The sequence below is a fragment of the Hordeum vulgare genome, chromosome 6H, assembly GCF_904849725.1.
Source record: "Hordeum vulgare subsp. vulgare chromosome 6H, MorexV3_pseudomolecules_assembly, whole genome shotgun sequence".
Lineage (NCBI taxonomy): Eukaryota > Viridiplantae > Streptophyta > Magnoliopsida > Poales > Poaceae > Hordeum > Hordeum vulgare.
In genome coordinates, this window is record NC_058523.1 from 67,874,555 (window position 1) to 67,890,332 (window position 15,778).

Sequence of the window (15,778 nt, forward strand, 5' to 3'; positions counted from 1 at the left end):
CTCATAATTTACAAAACTATGACCCCGTGGGCCTCTAGAAGGTCGAAAAGCACCTTCTCGTTCAACAGTAAGTAGAAGAGGTGTCGGGGGTCGGGGCTTAGTGGTGTCGAGGGTCGGTGGTGTCGGGTGTCGGTGGTCGGGAGTCGGGTTAAATACGTTGATGGTCGGGGGTCAGTGTCGTCGGGGGTCGAGGGTCACTAGCGTCAAGGGTTGGGGTCTTTTCGATCAACAAGAGGCCAAAGAGGTGTCGGGGGCCCGGGGTTGCGGGTTAGTGGCGTCGGGGGTCGGGGGTAGGGGTCGAGGGTCGGGGGTCGAGGGTTAGTGGCGTCGGGAGTTGGGGGTCGGGGGTCAGTGGTGTCGGGCGTCGGGGGTCAGGAGTCGGGGTTGGGGGTCGGGGGTCAGTGGTGTCGGGCGTCGGGAGTTGGGGGTCGGGGGTAAGTGGTGTCGGTTGTCGGGAGTTGGGGGTCGGGGGTCAGTGGTGTCGGGGGTCGGGGGTCGGGTGTCAGTGGCGTCGGGGGTCAGGGGTCGAGGGTCGGGGGTCAGTGGCGTCGGGCGTCGAGGGTTGGTGGCGTCGGGCGTCGGGGGTCGGGAGTCGTGTGTCGGGGGTCGGGGGTCAGTGATGTCGGGTGTCGGGGGTCGGGAGTCGGGTGTCAGTGGCGTGGGGGGTCGGGGGTCGAGGGTCGGGGGTTGGTGGCGTCGGGCGTCGGGGGTCGTGGGCGGGGGGTCGGGGGTCGGGGTCCTTTTCTTGCTTCTTCTCCTCTCTCCTCTTTTTCTTCTTCTTCTTCTTCTTCTTCTTCTTCTTCTTCTTCTTCTTTCTCCTCCTCCTCCTCCTCTTCTAACAGTAACCTAATTAACACTAAACTAATAGTAACCTAATTAACCTAAACTAACAATAACCTAATTAACATTAAACTAATAGTAACCTAATTAACCTAAACTAACATTAACCTGATTAACATTAAACTAATAGTAACCTAATTAACCTAAACTAACATTAACCTAATTAACACTGAAAGTAACCTAAACTAACAGATGCAATGAAATGAAAAAAAGAAAAAAAATGAAAGAAAATGAACTCACCAGGGAGGAGGTGTGGTGGTGGGGGAGGAGGGCCGCGGGGAGGGGGTGGCCGCAGGGAGGGGTCGCCGCGGGGAGGGGTCGGGGTCGCTGAGGGGAGGGGGTGGTCGCGGGGAGGGGGTCGCCGCGGGGAGGGGTGTGGCCGTGGGGAGGGGGTGGTCGCGGGGAGGGGCCGGGGTGGCCGCGGGGAGGGGGTCGCCGCGGGGAGGGGGTCGCCGGTGGGAGCGAGGTGGGGCAGCGGCGGGGGCGAGTGACAGTGAGCGCGAGGGGGAGAGAGAGACAGTGTGGGGGGAGAGAGACAGTGAGCGCGAGGGGGAGTAGACGGCCGTTACACGGTCGGCCCCTTTGTCGTCCGCCCCCTGACGGCAAAGGGCCCCACGGCAGACGGCAAAGGCCGACACATGGCAAAGTTAGCCTTCCGTCGGACACGGCAGGCATGGGACCCACCCGTGCTCTTTGACGTCTGCCCTTGGTCCCTTTGTCGTCCGCTGGCAGACGGCAAAGGGCCGACACATGGCAAATAGTATTTTTGCCATCAGTCAGCCCTTTGTCGTCCGCCTTGTGTCTACTGACGGCAAAGAGGTTCTTTGTCATCAGCCAGCAGACGACAAAGACCTGGCTGACGGCAAAGAACTGGATTCCAGTAGTGAAGCCCTTTAAGATCTTCGTGATTTGCATCACTCGAACGAACCCTTTTAAACCATTCATGCCTAGCGCGAATTTGGGCGGTTCTTTCTTTGCTCTCATTCATGGAGACACGCATAGATTTCAAAGTTTCATCCAAGTTGACCTTGGGAGGAGCGCATCTAACTTTCAAAGCATCAATATCACAAGACATCCTATCAACGCTCTTAGCCAAATCGTCAATTTTGAGTAGTTTTTCCTCTATGGACGCATTGAAAATCTTTTGAGAGTTGATGAACTTTTGATATTACTCTCTAAATCAGAGGGTAATTTTTTGTGATTTCCATAAGTGTTGTTGTAGGAATTGCCATAATTTTTAGAGGAGTTACTAGGAAAAGGCCTAGGAACATAGTTTCCTCTAAAAGCATTGTTGTTGCCAAAATTGTTCCTACCAACAAAATTCACGTCCAAACTAGCGTTGCTACTCTCAATCAAGGAAGATAGTGGCATGTCATTAGGATCTACATTAGCGTTTCTACTAGCAACCAAATTCATCAACTCGTCCATATTAGCACTAAGCGAGTTAATCTCTTCTATAGCGTGTACCTTTTTGCTAGCAGGTGACCTTTCAGTGTGCCACTGAGAGTAGTTGGTCATGATATTGTCTAGGAGTTTTGTAGTGTCTCCTAACGTGATTTCCATGAATGTTCCACCTGAGGCGGAGTCCAAGAAATTGCGAGAAGCGAAATTCAAGCCAGCGTAAAAGATTTGTATAATCATCCACAAACTCAAGCCATGAGCGGGACAATTTCTAATCATAAGCTTCATCCTCTCCCAAGATTGTGCAACGTGTTCATGATCAAGTTGCTTGAAATTCATGATATCGTTACGTAAGGAGATGATCTTAGCCGGCGGAAAATACTAGGATATGTAAGCATCTTTGCACTTATCCCAAGAATCGATACTATTTTTAGGCAAAGAAGAAAACCAAGTTTTTGCGCGATCTCGCAACGAGAAAGGAAAAAGTTTCAACTTAATCACGTCATTATCCGCATCTCTTTTCTTTTGCATATCACAAACCTCAATGAAGGTATTGGGATGGGATGCGGCATCTTCACTAGGAAGGCCAGAGAATTGCTCTTTCATAACAAGATTCAGCAAAGTTGCGTTGATTTCATACGATTCCGCACTAGTGGCGGGAGCAATCGGAGTACTAATAAAATCATTATTATTGGTACTCGAGAAGTCACAAAGTTTGGTATTTTCAGCCATGATGACTTCAACAAACAAACAAGCACACAAGCAAGCAAGAAAACCGGCAAAGGAAAAAGGCAAAGGAAAAAGAAAATGGCAAAGGAAAAAGGCAAATGAAAACGGCAAATGTGAAGTGGGGGAGAGGAAAACGAGAGGCAACTAGCAAAAAAGTAAATGCAAGAGATGAGTTTGTGAGACCTACTTGGATAGATCTCTCCTTCCCCGGCAATGGCGCCAGAAATACTTCTGCTACTGCAACAAAAGACCTTCCAACGGCGCGAGAAATAGGTGTGTTGACGGCACCAGGAATCCTTCTGCTACGGCCACGCCTTAAGGGACTTCCTAGGAAAATATGCAAAGGATTTCCCCCGTGGCCTTGGAGCCTTGCATTAGTGTTCCCTCGAAGCGGAAAGGGTGATGTAGCACAGCGGTGGTAAGTATTTCCCTCAGTTTGAGAACCAAGGTATCGATCCAGTGAAGATGTATCACAAGTGCCTGCACAAACACAAAAAACTTTCTCCCAACGCTATGAAGGGGTTGTCAATCCCTTATAGATTGTTTGCCAAGTGAGAATTGAAAGCAACAAAGTAACAAAGCAAAGAAAAAGCAAAAGTGGAAACGATAGGTGTGAATAGACCCGGGGGCCGTAGTGTTTACTAGTGGCTTCTCTCACGAAAGCAAGTAGACGGTGGGTAAACAAATTACTGTCGAGCAATTGATAGAACCGCGCAAAGTCGTGACATCATCTATGGCAATGATTATATCTATAGGCATCACGTCCAAAACAAGTAGACCGATACTTTCTACATCTACTACTATTACTCCACACGTCGATCGCTATCCACCATGCATCTAGTGTATTAAGTCCAAAAGAATAGAGTAACGCCTTAAGCAAGATGGCATGATGTAGATGCACAATCTCATATCTACGACAGAGCCCACCTTGTTACCCTTGATGGCAACTACACGATGTGTGCCTTGCTGCCCCTACTGTCACTTGGAAAGGTCACCACACGGTAAGAACCCAAAACCAAGCACTTCTCCCATTGCAAGAATCATAGATCTAGTTGGCCAAACAAAACCCAAGACTCGGAGAGACTTACAAGGATATAAAATCATGCATATAAGAAATCAGCAAAGACTCAAATATATATCATAGATAATCTGATCACAAATCCACAATTCATCGGATCTCGACAAACACACCGCCAAAGAAGATTACATCGGATAGATATCCATGAAGATCATGGAGAACTTTGTATTGAAGATCCAAGAGAGAGAAGAAGTCATCTAGCTACTACCTACGGACCCGTAGGTCTGAAGTGAACTACTCACGAGTCATTGGAGGGGCGATGATGTTGATGTAGAAGCCCTCCAACTCCAAAGTCCTCTCCGGCAGGGCACCGGGAAGGGTCTCCAGATGAGATCTCGTGGAAACGGAAGCTTGCGGCGGCGGAAAAGTATTTTCGTGGATCCCTTGATTTTTTTCTGTATTTTAGGGAATATATAGGCGAAAGATCTAGGTCAGGGGGGCGCCAGGGAGGCCACAAGCCTGCCCATCGCCGCCCCCCTGGTGGCGGAGAGGGGGCTTGTGGGCTCCCTGTAGCCCTCCTGGCTTGGCCCACAAGCCCCCTGATCTTCTTCCGTTCAGGAAAAAATCATTTCAGGGATTTTATTCCGTTTGGACTCCGTTCCAAAATCAGATCTGAGAAGAGCCAAAAACACAGAAAAAACAGGAATGGCACTTGGCACTGAATTAATAAGTTAATCCCAAAAAAGATATAAAAGGTACATAAAACATCCAAAGATGACAAGATAACAGCATGAAACCATCAAAAATTATAGATACGTTTGAGACGTATTAGACACCATGCTGGAGATAGAACTGCTCATAAGGTATTGCAATCAGGTTTCTATTGGCCCACTCTCTTCAAGGATGCCCGTAAGTTTGTCTTGTCTTGTGACGAATGTCAAAGAATAGGGAACATCAGTAAGCGTCAGGAAATGCCTATGAACTATTCACTTGTCATTGAACAATTTGATGTCTGGGGCTTTGATTATATGGGACCCTTCCCGAGTTCCAATGGGTATACTCACATCTTAGTTGTTGTGGATTACGTCACTAAGTGGGTAGAATCTATCCCCACTAGAAATGATGATCACCACACCTCTATTAAGATGCTTAAAGAAGTCATTTTCCCAAGATTTGGAGTCCCTATATATCTGATGACTGATGGCGGTTCACACTTCATTCATGGTGTTTTCCGCAAGATGCTCGCTAAGTATGATGTCAACCATAGAGTTGCATCTCCTTATCATCCTCAGTCTAGTGGTCAAGTGGAGTTGAGTAATAGGGAGATCAAATTGATCTTACAAAAGACTGTCAATAGATCTCGAAAGAATTGGTCTAGCAAACTTGACGATGCACTATGGGCTTATAGGACTGCTTATAATAATCCCATGGGCATGTCGCCGTATAGAATGGTTTACGGTAAGGCCTGCCATTTACCTCTTGAGCTAGAACACAAAGCTTATTGGGCAATCAAAGAGCTCAACTTCGATTTCAAACTTGCCGGTGAGTAGCGGTTGTTTGTTATCAACTCATTAGATGAATGGAGGGCCCAGGCATATGAGAATGCCAAGTTGTTCAAGGAAAAGGTTAAGAGATGGCACGATAAAAGAATACAAAAACGAGAGTTCAATGTAGGTTATTATGTCCTGCTATACAATTCTCGTTTAAATGGGAAGGTCCCTACGTTGTCCTGATATGCCATTCTTCGCAGGCAAGCTTCTCTCTAAATGGGAAGGTCCCTACGTTGTCGAGGAAGTATATCGTTTCAGTGCCATCAATATCAATAACACGGAAGGTAATTTTCCTAGAGTGGTAAATGGGCAAAAAATCAAGCATTATATCTCTGGTACTCCCATAAATGTTGAGACCGATATCATCAATATCATAACTCCACAGAAGTACATAAGGGATGTTTATCAGCCTGTTTCAGACCCTGAAAACGAAGAGGTGTGTGTTTCAGTAAGTAATTGGACTCCGAAACTTTTCCAGTAGGAAATTTTCTCCGTTTTGGAATTTATGGAAAAACAGAAAAATAAAAAGCAGTCCGGAGAGCTCACGAGGCGGCCACAAGCTTGGTTGCCGCGGCCTCCCCCCTGGCCACGGCAACACGGCTTGTGGGCACCTCGTGTGTCTCCCGGACTCCGTTTTCTTGCGGAGCACTCCTTCTCGTCCAGAAAAAAATCATTATATATACGCCCCGAGGGTTTTGATCTCTGTATCGCGCAGTTTTCCTCTGTTTTCGTTTCGAGCCTGTTTCTGCTGCAGATCTAGATCGTCATGACTTCCCCAAAAGCTCCTAAGGACAAGATCTTCGAGAAGGTCATCAATCCCTACCTCACGGAAGTATTGCAGCACCCTCAATCTATCAAGATGAGTGAGGGGATGTTGCACATCCGTGATGTTGAGGGGCCTAAGAAGACCGGAAGCGTGGAGACGAGGCTCGAAGCAATGGAGCAACAAGTCTTCAAGTGACAAGGGATGGTGGAGCGTGGACTCAACGCCAACCACATGATGATCACGGAGTTCACCAACAATCACAAGATGGATGCCATTGACATTGGGAAGCACCTCTCCATGCTCTATGATAGGGTTGAGCAACTCCAGGGCCAGATCTATGACCTGCAGAACCAAAACTGTGAGTATGAGTATAGATTTAAATCAATACGGTTGGCTGCAGATTTGAGGATTCCGGCGACTCGTTCATCCTGCCATGATGGAGCACCTATGCCTTGGAAGACGGAGGATCAAACTCATGTTGCAACTCCACCACCATCACCACCAAAGGAAGACAACTAAGCATTGGTATGGGCAATCCCCTTGGCTTATGCCAAGCTTGGGGGAGTTGCGGTGGTATCGTATCACCTTTATATCTTTTGCTTTTACCTTTGTTTTTGTTCTTTCCTTTTCAGTTTTTACTTTCACCTCTTAGTGGAATAAGTCTTCGGTGTTTAGTTTGAGTCTTTTGCCTTGTGTCTCCCCCGATGTATTCGAGCTTGCGAGCTATATAATAAAGAGTATCTTAGTCAAGGGCTTTGTTTTGTGCCGTGATCAAAAGTATGAAAAGAACGATAGCATGAAAGATCATGAGATGATCTTATGGAAAGTGATAGCTTCACATATAACAAGTATGATGATTGAAACTTGTTGAGAATAGACCAACATAGACCCCAGTCAATGTTGCAATTAATAAGAAGTAATAAGGAAAGAGAGGTTCACATATAAATATATCATCTTAGACACTTTCTATAATTGTGAGAACTCACCAAACTATTACATGCTTAGAAGTAGATGTTGGACAAGGAAGACAACATAATGAATTGTGTTTGCTTGGTTCCAAACAATGTTATATGTTTAGAGATCCCTTAGCATGTGACGATTGCTTCCACCTCATATTAGCCAAAACTCCCGCACCAAGTAGAGATACTACTTGTGCATCCACAAACCTTCAACCCAGTTTTGCCATGAGTGTCCATCATACCTACCTATGGATTGAATAAGATCCCTCAAGTAAGTTGTCATCGGTGGAAGCAATAAAAATTGCTCTCTAATATGTATGATCTATTAGTGTGTGGAAAATAAGCTTTATACGAACCTGTGATGAGGAAGACATAAAAGAGACAGACTGCATAATAAAGTTCTTTATCACAGGGGCAATATAAAGTGACGTTCCTCCGCACTAAGAGGACACGCATCCAAACCTCAAAAGTGCAAGACAACCTCTGCTTCCCTCTACGAAGGGCCTATCTTGTACCTTTACTTTTGCCCTTGAAAGAGTCGTGGTGATCTTCACCAATTCCCTCTTTTGCCTTCATCTTGGCTACCGGCATATGCTTGGGAAAGATCTATATTCATATATCAACTTGGAGATGAGTACTTATGCTTTATTATTGTTGACTTTACCCTTGAGGTAAATGGTTGGGAGGCAAAATTATAAGCCCCTATCTTTCTGTGTGTCCAACTGAAACTTTGATGCGATGAGTACCACGTGAGTTATAACAATTGTGGAAAACAAAAGAGATGATTGAGTATGTGGATTTGCTTTACCAGCTCTTATTTGACTCTTTCTGATGTGATGATAAATTGCAATTGCTTCAATGACTATGGACTGTTGTTGGCTACTTCTCGGTAAGGTTTTTGTTTCATACTTTGCTTTGTGAAGGAATTGTTACTTTCCCATAAGAATCTTTATGATGTATTGTTCTTCTATGTGTGATCATGATGCCCTCATGTCCGTATTATGTTTTATCGACACCTTCATCCCTAAACATGTGGACATGTTTATGGATCTTGGTTTTCGCTTGAGGACAAGCGAGGTCTAAGCTTGGGGAAGTTGATACGTCCATTTTGCATCATGCTTTCATGTTGATATTTATCGCTTTATGGACTGTTATTATACTTTGTGGTATCATACATATGCCTTTTCTCTCTTTTTTTGCAAGGTTTATTTGAAGAGGGAGAATACCGGCAGCTAGAATTCTGGACTAGAAAAGGAGCAAGTCTGAGTCCTCAATTATGCGCAACTCCAAATGCCCTTAAAATCAACGTGGAATTTTTTGGGAATATATATAAAATACGGGGCGAAAGAAGTGTCAGAGGGGAGCTGCCAGGGGCCCACAAGCCTGGTGGCCGCGGCCTACCCCCTGGCCGCTGCAACAGGGCTTGTGGGCACCCTGGTGGCCCACTCGCCCTCCTCTTTTGCTATATGAAGGGTTTCGTCCTGAAAAATATAAGGGTGGAGCTTTTTCGTGGATTCTCCGCTGCCACGAGGTGGAACTTGAGCAGAACCAATCTAGAGCTCCGGCAGGACGATCCTGCCGGGGAAACTTCCCTCCCAGAGGGGGAAATCGTCGCCATCATCATCACCAACACTCCTCTAGTCGGAGGGGAGTCATACCCATCAACATCTTCATCAGCACCATCTCCTCTCCAAACCCTAGTTCATCTCTTGTAACCAATCTCCGTCTCTCGACTTCGATTGGTACTTGTAAGGTTGCTAGTAGTGTTGATTACTCTTTGTAGTTGATGCTAGTTGGATTACTTGGTGGAAGAGTTTATGTTCAGATCCTTGATGCTACTCATTACACCTCTGATCATGATTATGATTATGCTTTGTGAGTAGTTACTTTTGTTCCTGAGGACATGGGATAAGTCATGCTGATAATTGTCATGTGAATTTGGTATTCGTTCGGTATTTTGATATGTTGTATGTTGTCTTTTCCTCTAGTGGTGTTATGTGAACGTCGACTACATAACACTTCACCATATTTGGGCCTAGAGGAAGGCATTGGGGAGTAGTAAGTAGATGATGGGTTGCTAGAGTGACAGAAGCTTAAACCCCAGTCTATCCGTTGCTTCGTAAGGGGCTGATTTGGATCCACTAGTTTAATTGTATGGTTAGACGTTGTCTTAATTCTTCTTTCTAGTTGCGGATGCTTGTGAGAGGGGTTAATCATAAGTGGGATGCTTGTCCAAGTAAGGACAGTACCCAAGCGCCGGTCCACCCACATATCAAACTATCAAAGTAACGAACGCGAATCATATGAACATGATGAAACTAGCATGACAGAAATTCCCGTGTGTCCTCGAGAGCGTTTTTCCTCTTATAAGACTTTGTTCAGGTTTGTCCCTTGCTACAAAAGGGATTGGGCCACTTTGTTGCACCGTTGCTACTACTTGTTACTTGTTACTTTTCACTTGCTACGTTTCACCTCATTACACCATCACTTGTTACCACTACTTTTAGTGCTTGCAGTTATTACCTTGCTGAAAACCGTTTATCAGAGCCTTCTGCTCCTCGTTGGGTTCAACACTCTTACTTATCAAAAGTACTAAGATTGATCCCCTATACTTGTGGGTCATCAAGGTCACTCTGGCACAGCATGTGGTAGTTTGTGATGGACTAGTTGGAGCATCCCTGCAGGGTTAAATCTTTCGGAAAGCCGTGGCCGCGGTTATGTGGCAACATGGAAACTTTGTTTAACATCTGGTTCTAGATAACTTGAAGTAAGCTTAATTAAAATATGCCAACTGAGTGCGTAACCGTGATTGTCTCTTTCGTGAGCTCCTTCGATCGATGACATGGTGGATTTATGCATAACGTAAGTAGGTGTTCAGGATCAATCATTTGATCATCAGCAGTTCACGTCCACTTTGCGTAGATCATACCCCTCTTATTCTTGTACTCGTAAGTTAGCCACCTCAAATAAATGCTTAGTCGCTTGCTGCAGCCTCACCACTTAACCATACCTCACCCATTAAGCTTTGCTAGTCTTGATACCTTTGGAAATGAGATTGCTGAGTCCCTGTGGCTCACAGATTACTACAACACCAGTTGCGGGTACAGGTAAAGAGTTACTTTGACGTGAGCGCGCTGATTGTACTATTTGGAGTTTCTTCTTCGTCGTCGTCGTCGATCTAGGATGGGTTCCAAGGCGGCAGCCAACTGGGAAGCAAGGATGGACATTGTTCTTTTATCGTTTGTTTTCGTCCGTAGTCGGACCTTGCTCTTCTTCATGATGACTGTATATTGATGTATTGATGTGATATTCATGTAGCTTATGGCGAGTGTAAGCCAACTTCTTATACACATCTTTTCAGTACATGTACTTGTAACGATATCCATTCTTGCGAAATGACGAGATGTGTTTCTATCCGTGTCGAGGCCCTCGTGCCATAATAAGGATATGATCGCATCTTGGGCGTAACATCCTCCTTCTTTGTTCAGACCCAACATGTACAACCCATTTCGTGAACTCATCCATCGTTCTCCTAGCAACATGTGAGACTAAAAGCATTAGAGAGAAAAATCCACACATTAACTCACAGGTGGGCCAGCCAGCCAAACAAGGAAAATAACGCCCAATGTTTCACACCCATAGTCCGCAAGCCTCCTAGAAGACCGACGCATGAGAGATCTTCATTTTGCGGGAGGTTAGTAGCTTAGAAGATGTCATATTTTATATTCCGCATGCTACAGAATAACGTCAGAAGGCTACATATACGACAATCGCCTAAAAATACATCAAAACACAATCGATTTGGACGAGCCTGAAACCCAACAAACTTTATCCTCTTCGTAAACCGCCAGCTCAACCTCCGGTGATCCGTCTTTATACACTAAAAGCAGTAGCACACACGTGCACATGAGGGACAAAACAGTCTTTTCAGCTATCATTTAGGCTAAAAATGAACAAAAGTATTATAAAAGGCATAAAATTTATACTCATTGTTAGATAGAAAAAAGTTATTTGTCGATGTCAAATAAGGAATAAAATATAAGCATGGTGTTAAATAAGGAATTCTCTCTTTTGTAAACCGCCCAGCTCAACCTCGTGTGATCCGTCCTCCCACCTAGCCCAACGGGCGGCCTCTAACCCCCGCACCTTGTGGTTAGTAGCTTAGAAGATGTCATATTTCATATTATGCACGCTACAGAATAACGCTAGGAGGCTACATATGCGACAGTCGCCTGAAAATACATCAAAACACAATCGTTTTGGACGAGCCTGAAACCCAACAAACTTTATCCTCTTTGTAAACCGCCAGCTCAACCTCCGGTGATCCATCTTTATACACTAAAAGCAGCAGCACACATGTGCACATGAGGGACAAAAGAGTCTTTTACCTTTATTTAGGCTAAAAATGAACAAAAGTGTTATAAAAGGAATAAAAATTAGACTCATTGTTAGATAGGAAAGAAATTTATTGTCGATGTCAAATAAGGCATAAAATTTAAGCATGGTGTTAAATAAGGAATTCTCTCTTTCGTAAACCGCCTAGCTCAACCTCGGGTGATCCATCCTCCCACATAGCCCAACGGGCAGCCTCCAACCCCCGAACCGTGAGGTTAGTAGCATAGAAGATGTCATATTTCATATTTTACACGCTACAGAATAACACAGGAGGCTGCATATACGATAGTCGCATGAAAATACACCAAGATACAATTGATTTGGACGAGTCTGAAACCCAACAAACTTTATCCTCTTCATAAACTGTCAGCTCAACCTTCGATGATCCATCCTCCCACCTAGCCCAACCGGAGGCCTCTACCCCCGCACCATGAATCTTCATGCTCGCCGCCACAACGTCTCCACCGCCACTTCCAACTCGTTCCAAATTCACCTCTCCATCTCAACATAAACCCAAAAATCATAAGACAATTTGTACAAACATAAAACCAACTATAGTGGTACCATTTCATGGAATTACAGATTTACAGTGAGTGTGATACAACACACGCTCCCTAAAAGGAAAAGAGCAGCACTGAGCCATCTGGTCGCACCACCATGTCCCCGTCCCTTGCGCTCAGCGCAGCGGGAGTGGCCACAGAGAGCCACCGGCCAACGCACACCGGCCCAAACCTCACATCACCGTCGTCCACCCCTCCCACGGACGACCGAGACCGCTCCCCCGCCCCCACAAACCAAACCCCGCACATCCTCTTGTCGTCCTCCCTCCATTAATCCACTTGTCCATGCGCATCGTCCACTCGTTGCTTCGTCTTCTTACTCCTCGCCCCAGATTAAATCTGGCTATTTAAATCGAATCCCCCACGAACTCTCACTTGTCCCCAGCAGCATCGGCGTCAGCGGAGCAGCGAGCGAGCGAGCGAGAGAGGAGCCAACCCTAGCGAGCGATGGGATAGGTGGTGATACATCTCCGTCGTTTCTATAATTTTTGATTATTTCATGCCAATATTCTACAACTTTCATATACTTTTGGCAACTTTTTATACTATTTTTGGGACTAACATATTGATCCAGTGCCCAGTGTCAGTTCCTGTTTGTTGCATGTTTTTTGTTTTGGAGAATATCCATACCAAACGAAGTCCAAACGTAATAAAAACTTACGGGGATTTTTTTTGGAATATTTATGATTTTTGGGAAGAAGAATCAACGCGAGGCAATGCAGAGAGTGCCCACAAGCCCTATCGCCGCGGCCAGGGGGTGGGCCCGCAGCAGGGGGCTTGTGGCCACTCCTTAAGGCGGTTGGAGCCCTTATTTCGCCGCAAGAAAGATAATATCCGGAAGAAAATCGTGTTAAAATTTCAGCCCAATCGAAGTTACGGATCTTCGGGAATTTAAGAAACGGTGAAACGCAGAATCTGGGAGCGCAAAAACAGAAGGACACAGAGAGAGAGATCCAATCTCGGAGGGACTCTCGCCCCTCCGCCGCCATGGAGACCATGGACCAGAGGGGAAACCCTTCTCCCATCTAGGTAGGAGGTCAAGGAAGAGGAAGAAGGAGGGGCTTCTCTTCCCCTCTCTCCCAGCGGTGCCGGAACGCCGCCCGAGACATCATCGTGTGACGGCGATCTACACCAACACCTCCGTCATCTTCACCAACATCTCCATCATCTTCCCCCATCTATATTCAGCGGTTCACTCTCCCTCAACCCGCTGTACCCTCTACTTGAACATGGTGCTTTATGCTACATATTATTATCCAATGATGTGTTGCTATCCTATGATGTGTGAGTAGATTATCGTTGTCCTATCGGTGATTGATGAATTGCTATGATTGGTTTAATTTGCTTGTGGTTATGTTGTTGTCCTTTGGTTCCCATCATATGATCGCACGCGTGGATCACACCATAGGGTTAGTTGTATGTTGATAGGACTATGTATTGGCAGGCTAGAGTGACAGAAGCTTCAAACCTAACATAGAAATTGTTGCATATGGGATTGAAGGGGAAACAATATATCTTATTGCTATGGTTGGGTTTTACCTTAATGAATGTTAGTAGTTGCAGACGCTTGCTAATAGTTCCAATCATAAGTGCATAAAATTCCAAGTAAGGGATGACATGCTAGCAGAGGCCTCTCCCACATGATACTTGCTGTCGATCTAGTAACGTAGTCAATTGCTTAGGGACAATTCCGCAACTCCTACCACCACTTTTCCACACTCGTTAGACACTCGTAGTTATTTCTTTATCTAACCAGCCCCTAGTTTTATTTATGTGTTCTTTATTTTCTTCCAAGCCGATCCTATCACTCCTACAAAGTACTTCTAGTTTCATACTTGTTCTAGGTAAAGCGAACATAAAGTGTGCGTAGAGTTGTATCCGTGGTCGATAGAACTTGAGGGAATATTTGTCCTACCTTTAGCTCCTCGTTGGGTTCGATACTCTTACTTATCGAGAAAGGCTACAATTGATCCCCTATACTTGTGGGTTATCAAGACCTTTTTCTGGCGCCGTTGTCGGGGAGCAATAGCCTGGGGTGAATATGCTCGTGTGCGCTTGTTTGCTTTATCACTAAGTAGATTTGTTTGCTGCTCTAAGTTGTTCTCTATCTTTAGTTATGGATATGGAACAGGAAATACCAAAAAAATTAGTTGTACTTGCTACTCATGGAGATGGGGAACCTCCTAAAACCCTCGAGGCTCGTTATGTGGAAAATATTATGCACTTCTTTAATAATCCTAAGAAAACCCCATTCAATTATATAATGGGATACACGTTGGATTAACGTGAATACTTTAGGGGTTATCGCTTGACTCAAAAAGGGAAACTTTTATGGGATCAAATCCATTTGTTGAAATGGTATGCTTGGGAACTATGCAAGAGACATGGTGTTACTTGTTGCTCTAGGATGAAGGCTCCACACCTTCCCTTTTCTTGTGAGCTTAATGATCATAGAACCTTGGCTTCTTATCATAATGGTATATATGATTACTATGATGTGGATCAAATGGAAGAGTTTGTTGCTTTTATGGGTGCTTATGAAATTGAGGCTCTGTTTAAAAGGTGTGATGATAATGATGATGCTCCTTACCGATCTGAAAATTTGGCTATGCTTCATTATTGTTATACTAATTATGAATATAATGCCCATATTGAACGATTTAAGGAGAAATTCTATGCTTCCCAAGAAGAGACTATTATTTTGCAGGAAACTATGGAAGAAGAAAATGTTGAAATTGTGAGCTCATTAGATGAAAAAGATGAAGAGGAGAGCGAAGAACAAAAGGAGGAAGAGCGGACTAGCTACCCGTGTCCACCTTCTAATGAGAGTAACTCTTCTACTCATACATTATTTAATTTCCCTTCGTTCTTACCAAAGGATGAATGCTATGATACCTTGGATTCGTTTGAAATATCCCTTTTTGATGAACTTGATGCATGCTATGCTTGTGGCCATGTTGCCAATATGAATGATGCTTATGAAGATGAGCTAGCTATAATCCCTTATTTTAAACATGATGACTTTGATGAATATAAAATGGATGAGGCAAACTTTAAAGGATTACGGTGTCACTTGTGACAAAGTGCCTCTTCTATGTGACAATCAAAGTGCTATCAAGATTCCCCTCAATCCGGTGCAACATAGCAAGACCAAGCATATTGATATTCGCCATCACTTCATTCGTGAACATATCGAGCAAGGTGATATTGAGATTCACTTCATCAACAGTGAAGAGCAACTTGCAGATATTTTCACTAAGCCCCTAGATGAAGCAAGGTTCCGGGAGTTAAGGCATGAGCTAAATATCATTGATTCAAGTAATATGGATTGAAACTAGGCACTTTGCACCTCACTATGCATTACATCTTGTTCTAGGTGTAGGCATGGACATAGGGGAAGTGTTGTTCTCTCAATGAAATTTCCCTCCCCCCGTTATGCATAAATCGATCAAGTATTTCACTTTGGCCATTACTAAATGGCACTTGTGCTTCAAAGACGAGCGTTGGTCATCAACCCAAAGATAATTCTTCGCGGTGTGATACCTTTGCCTCAAACATAG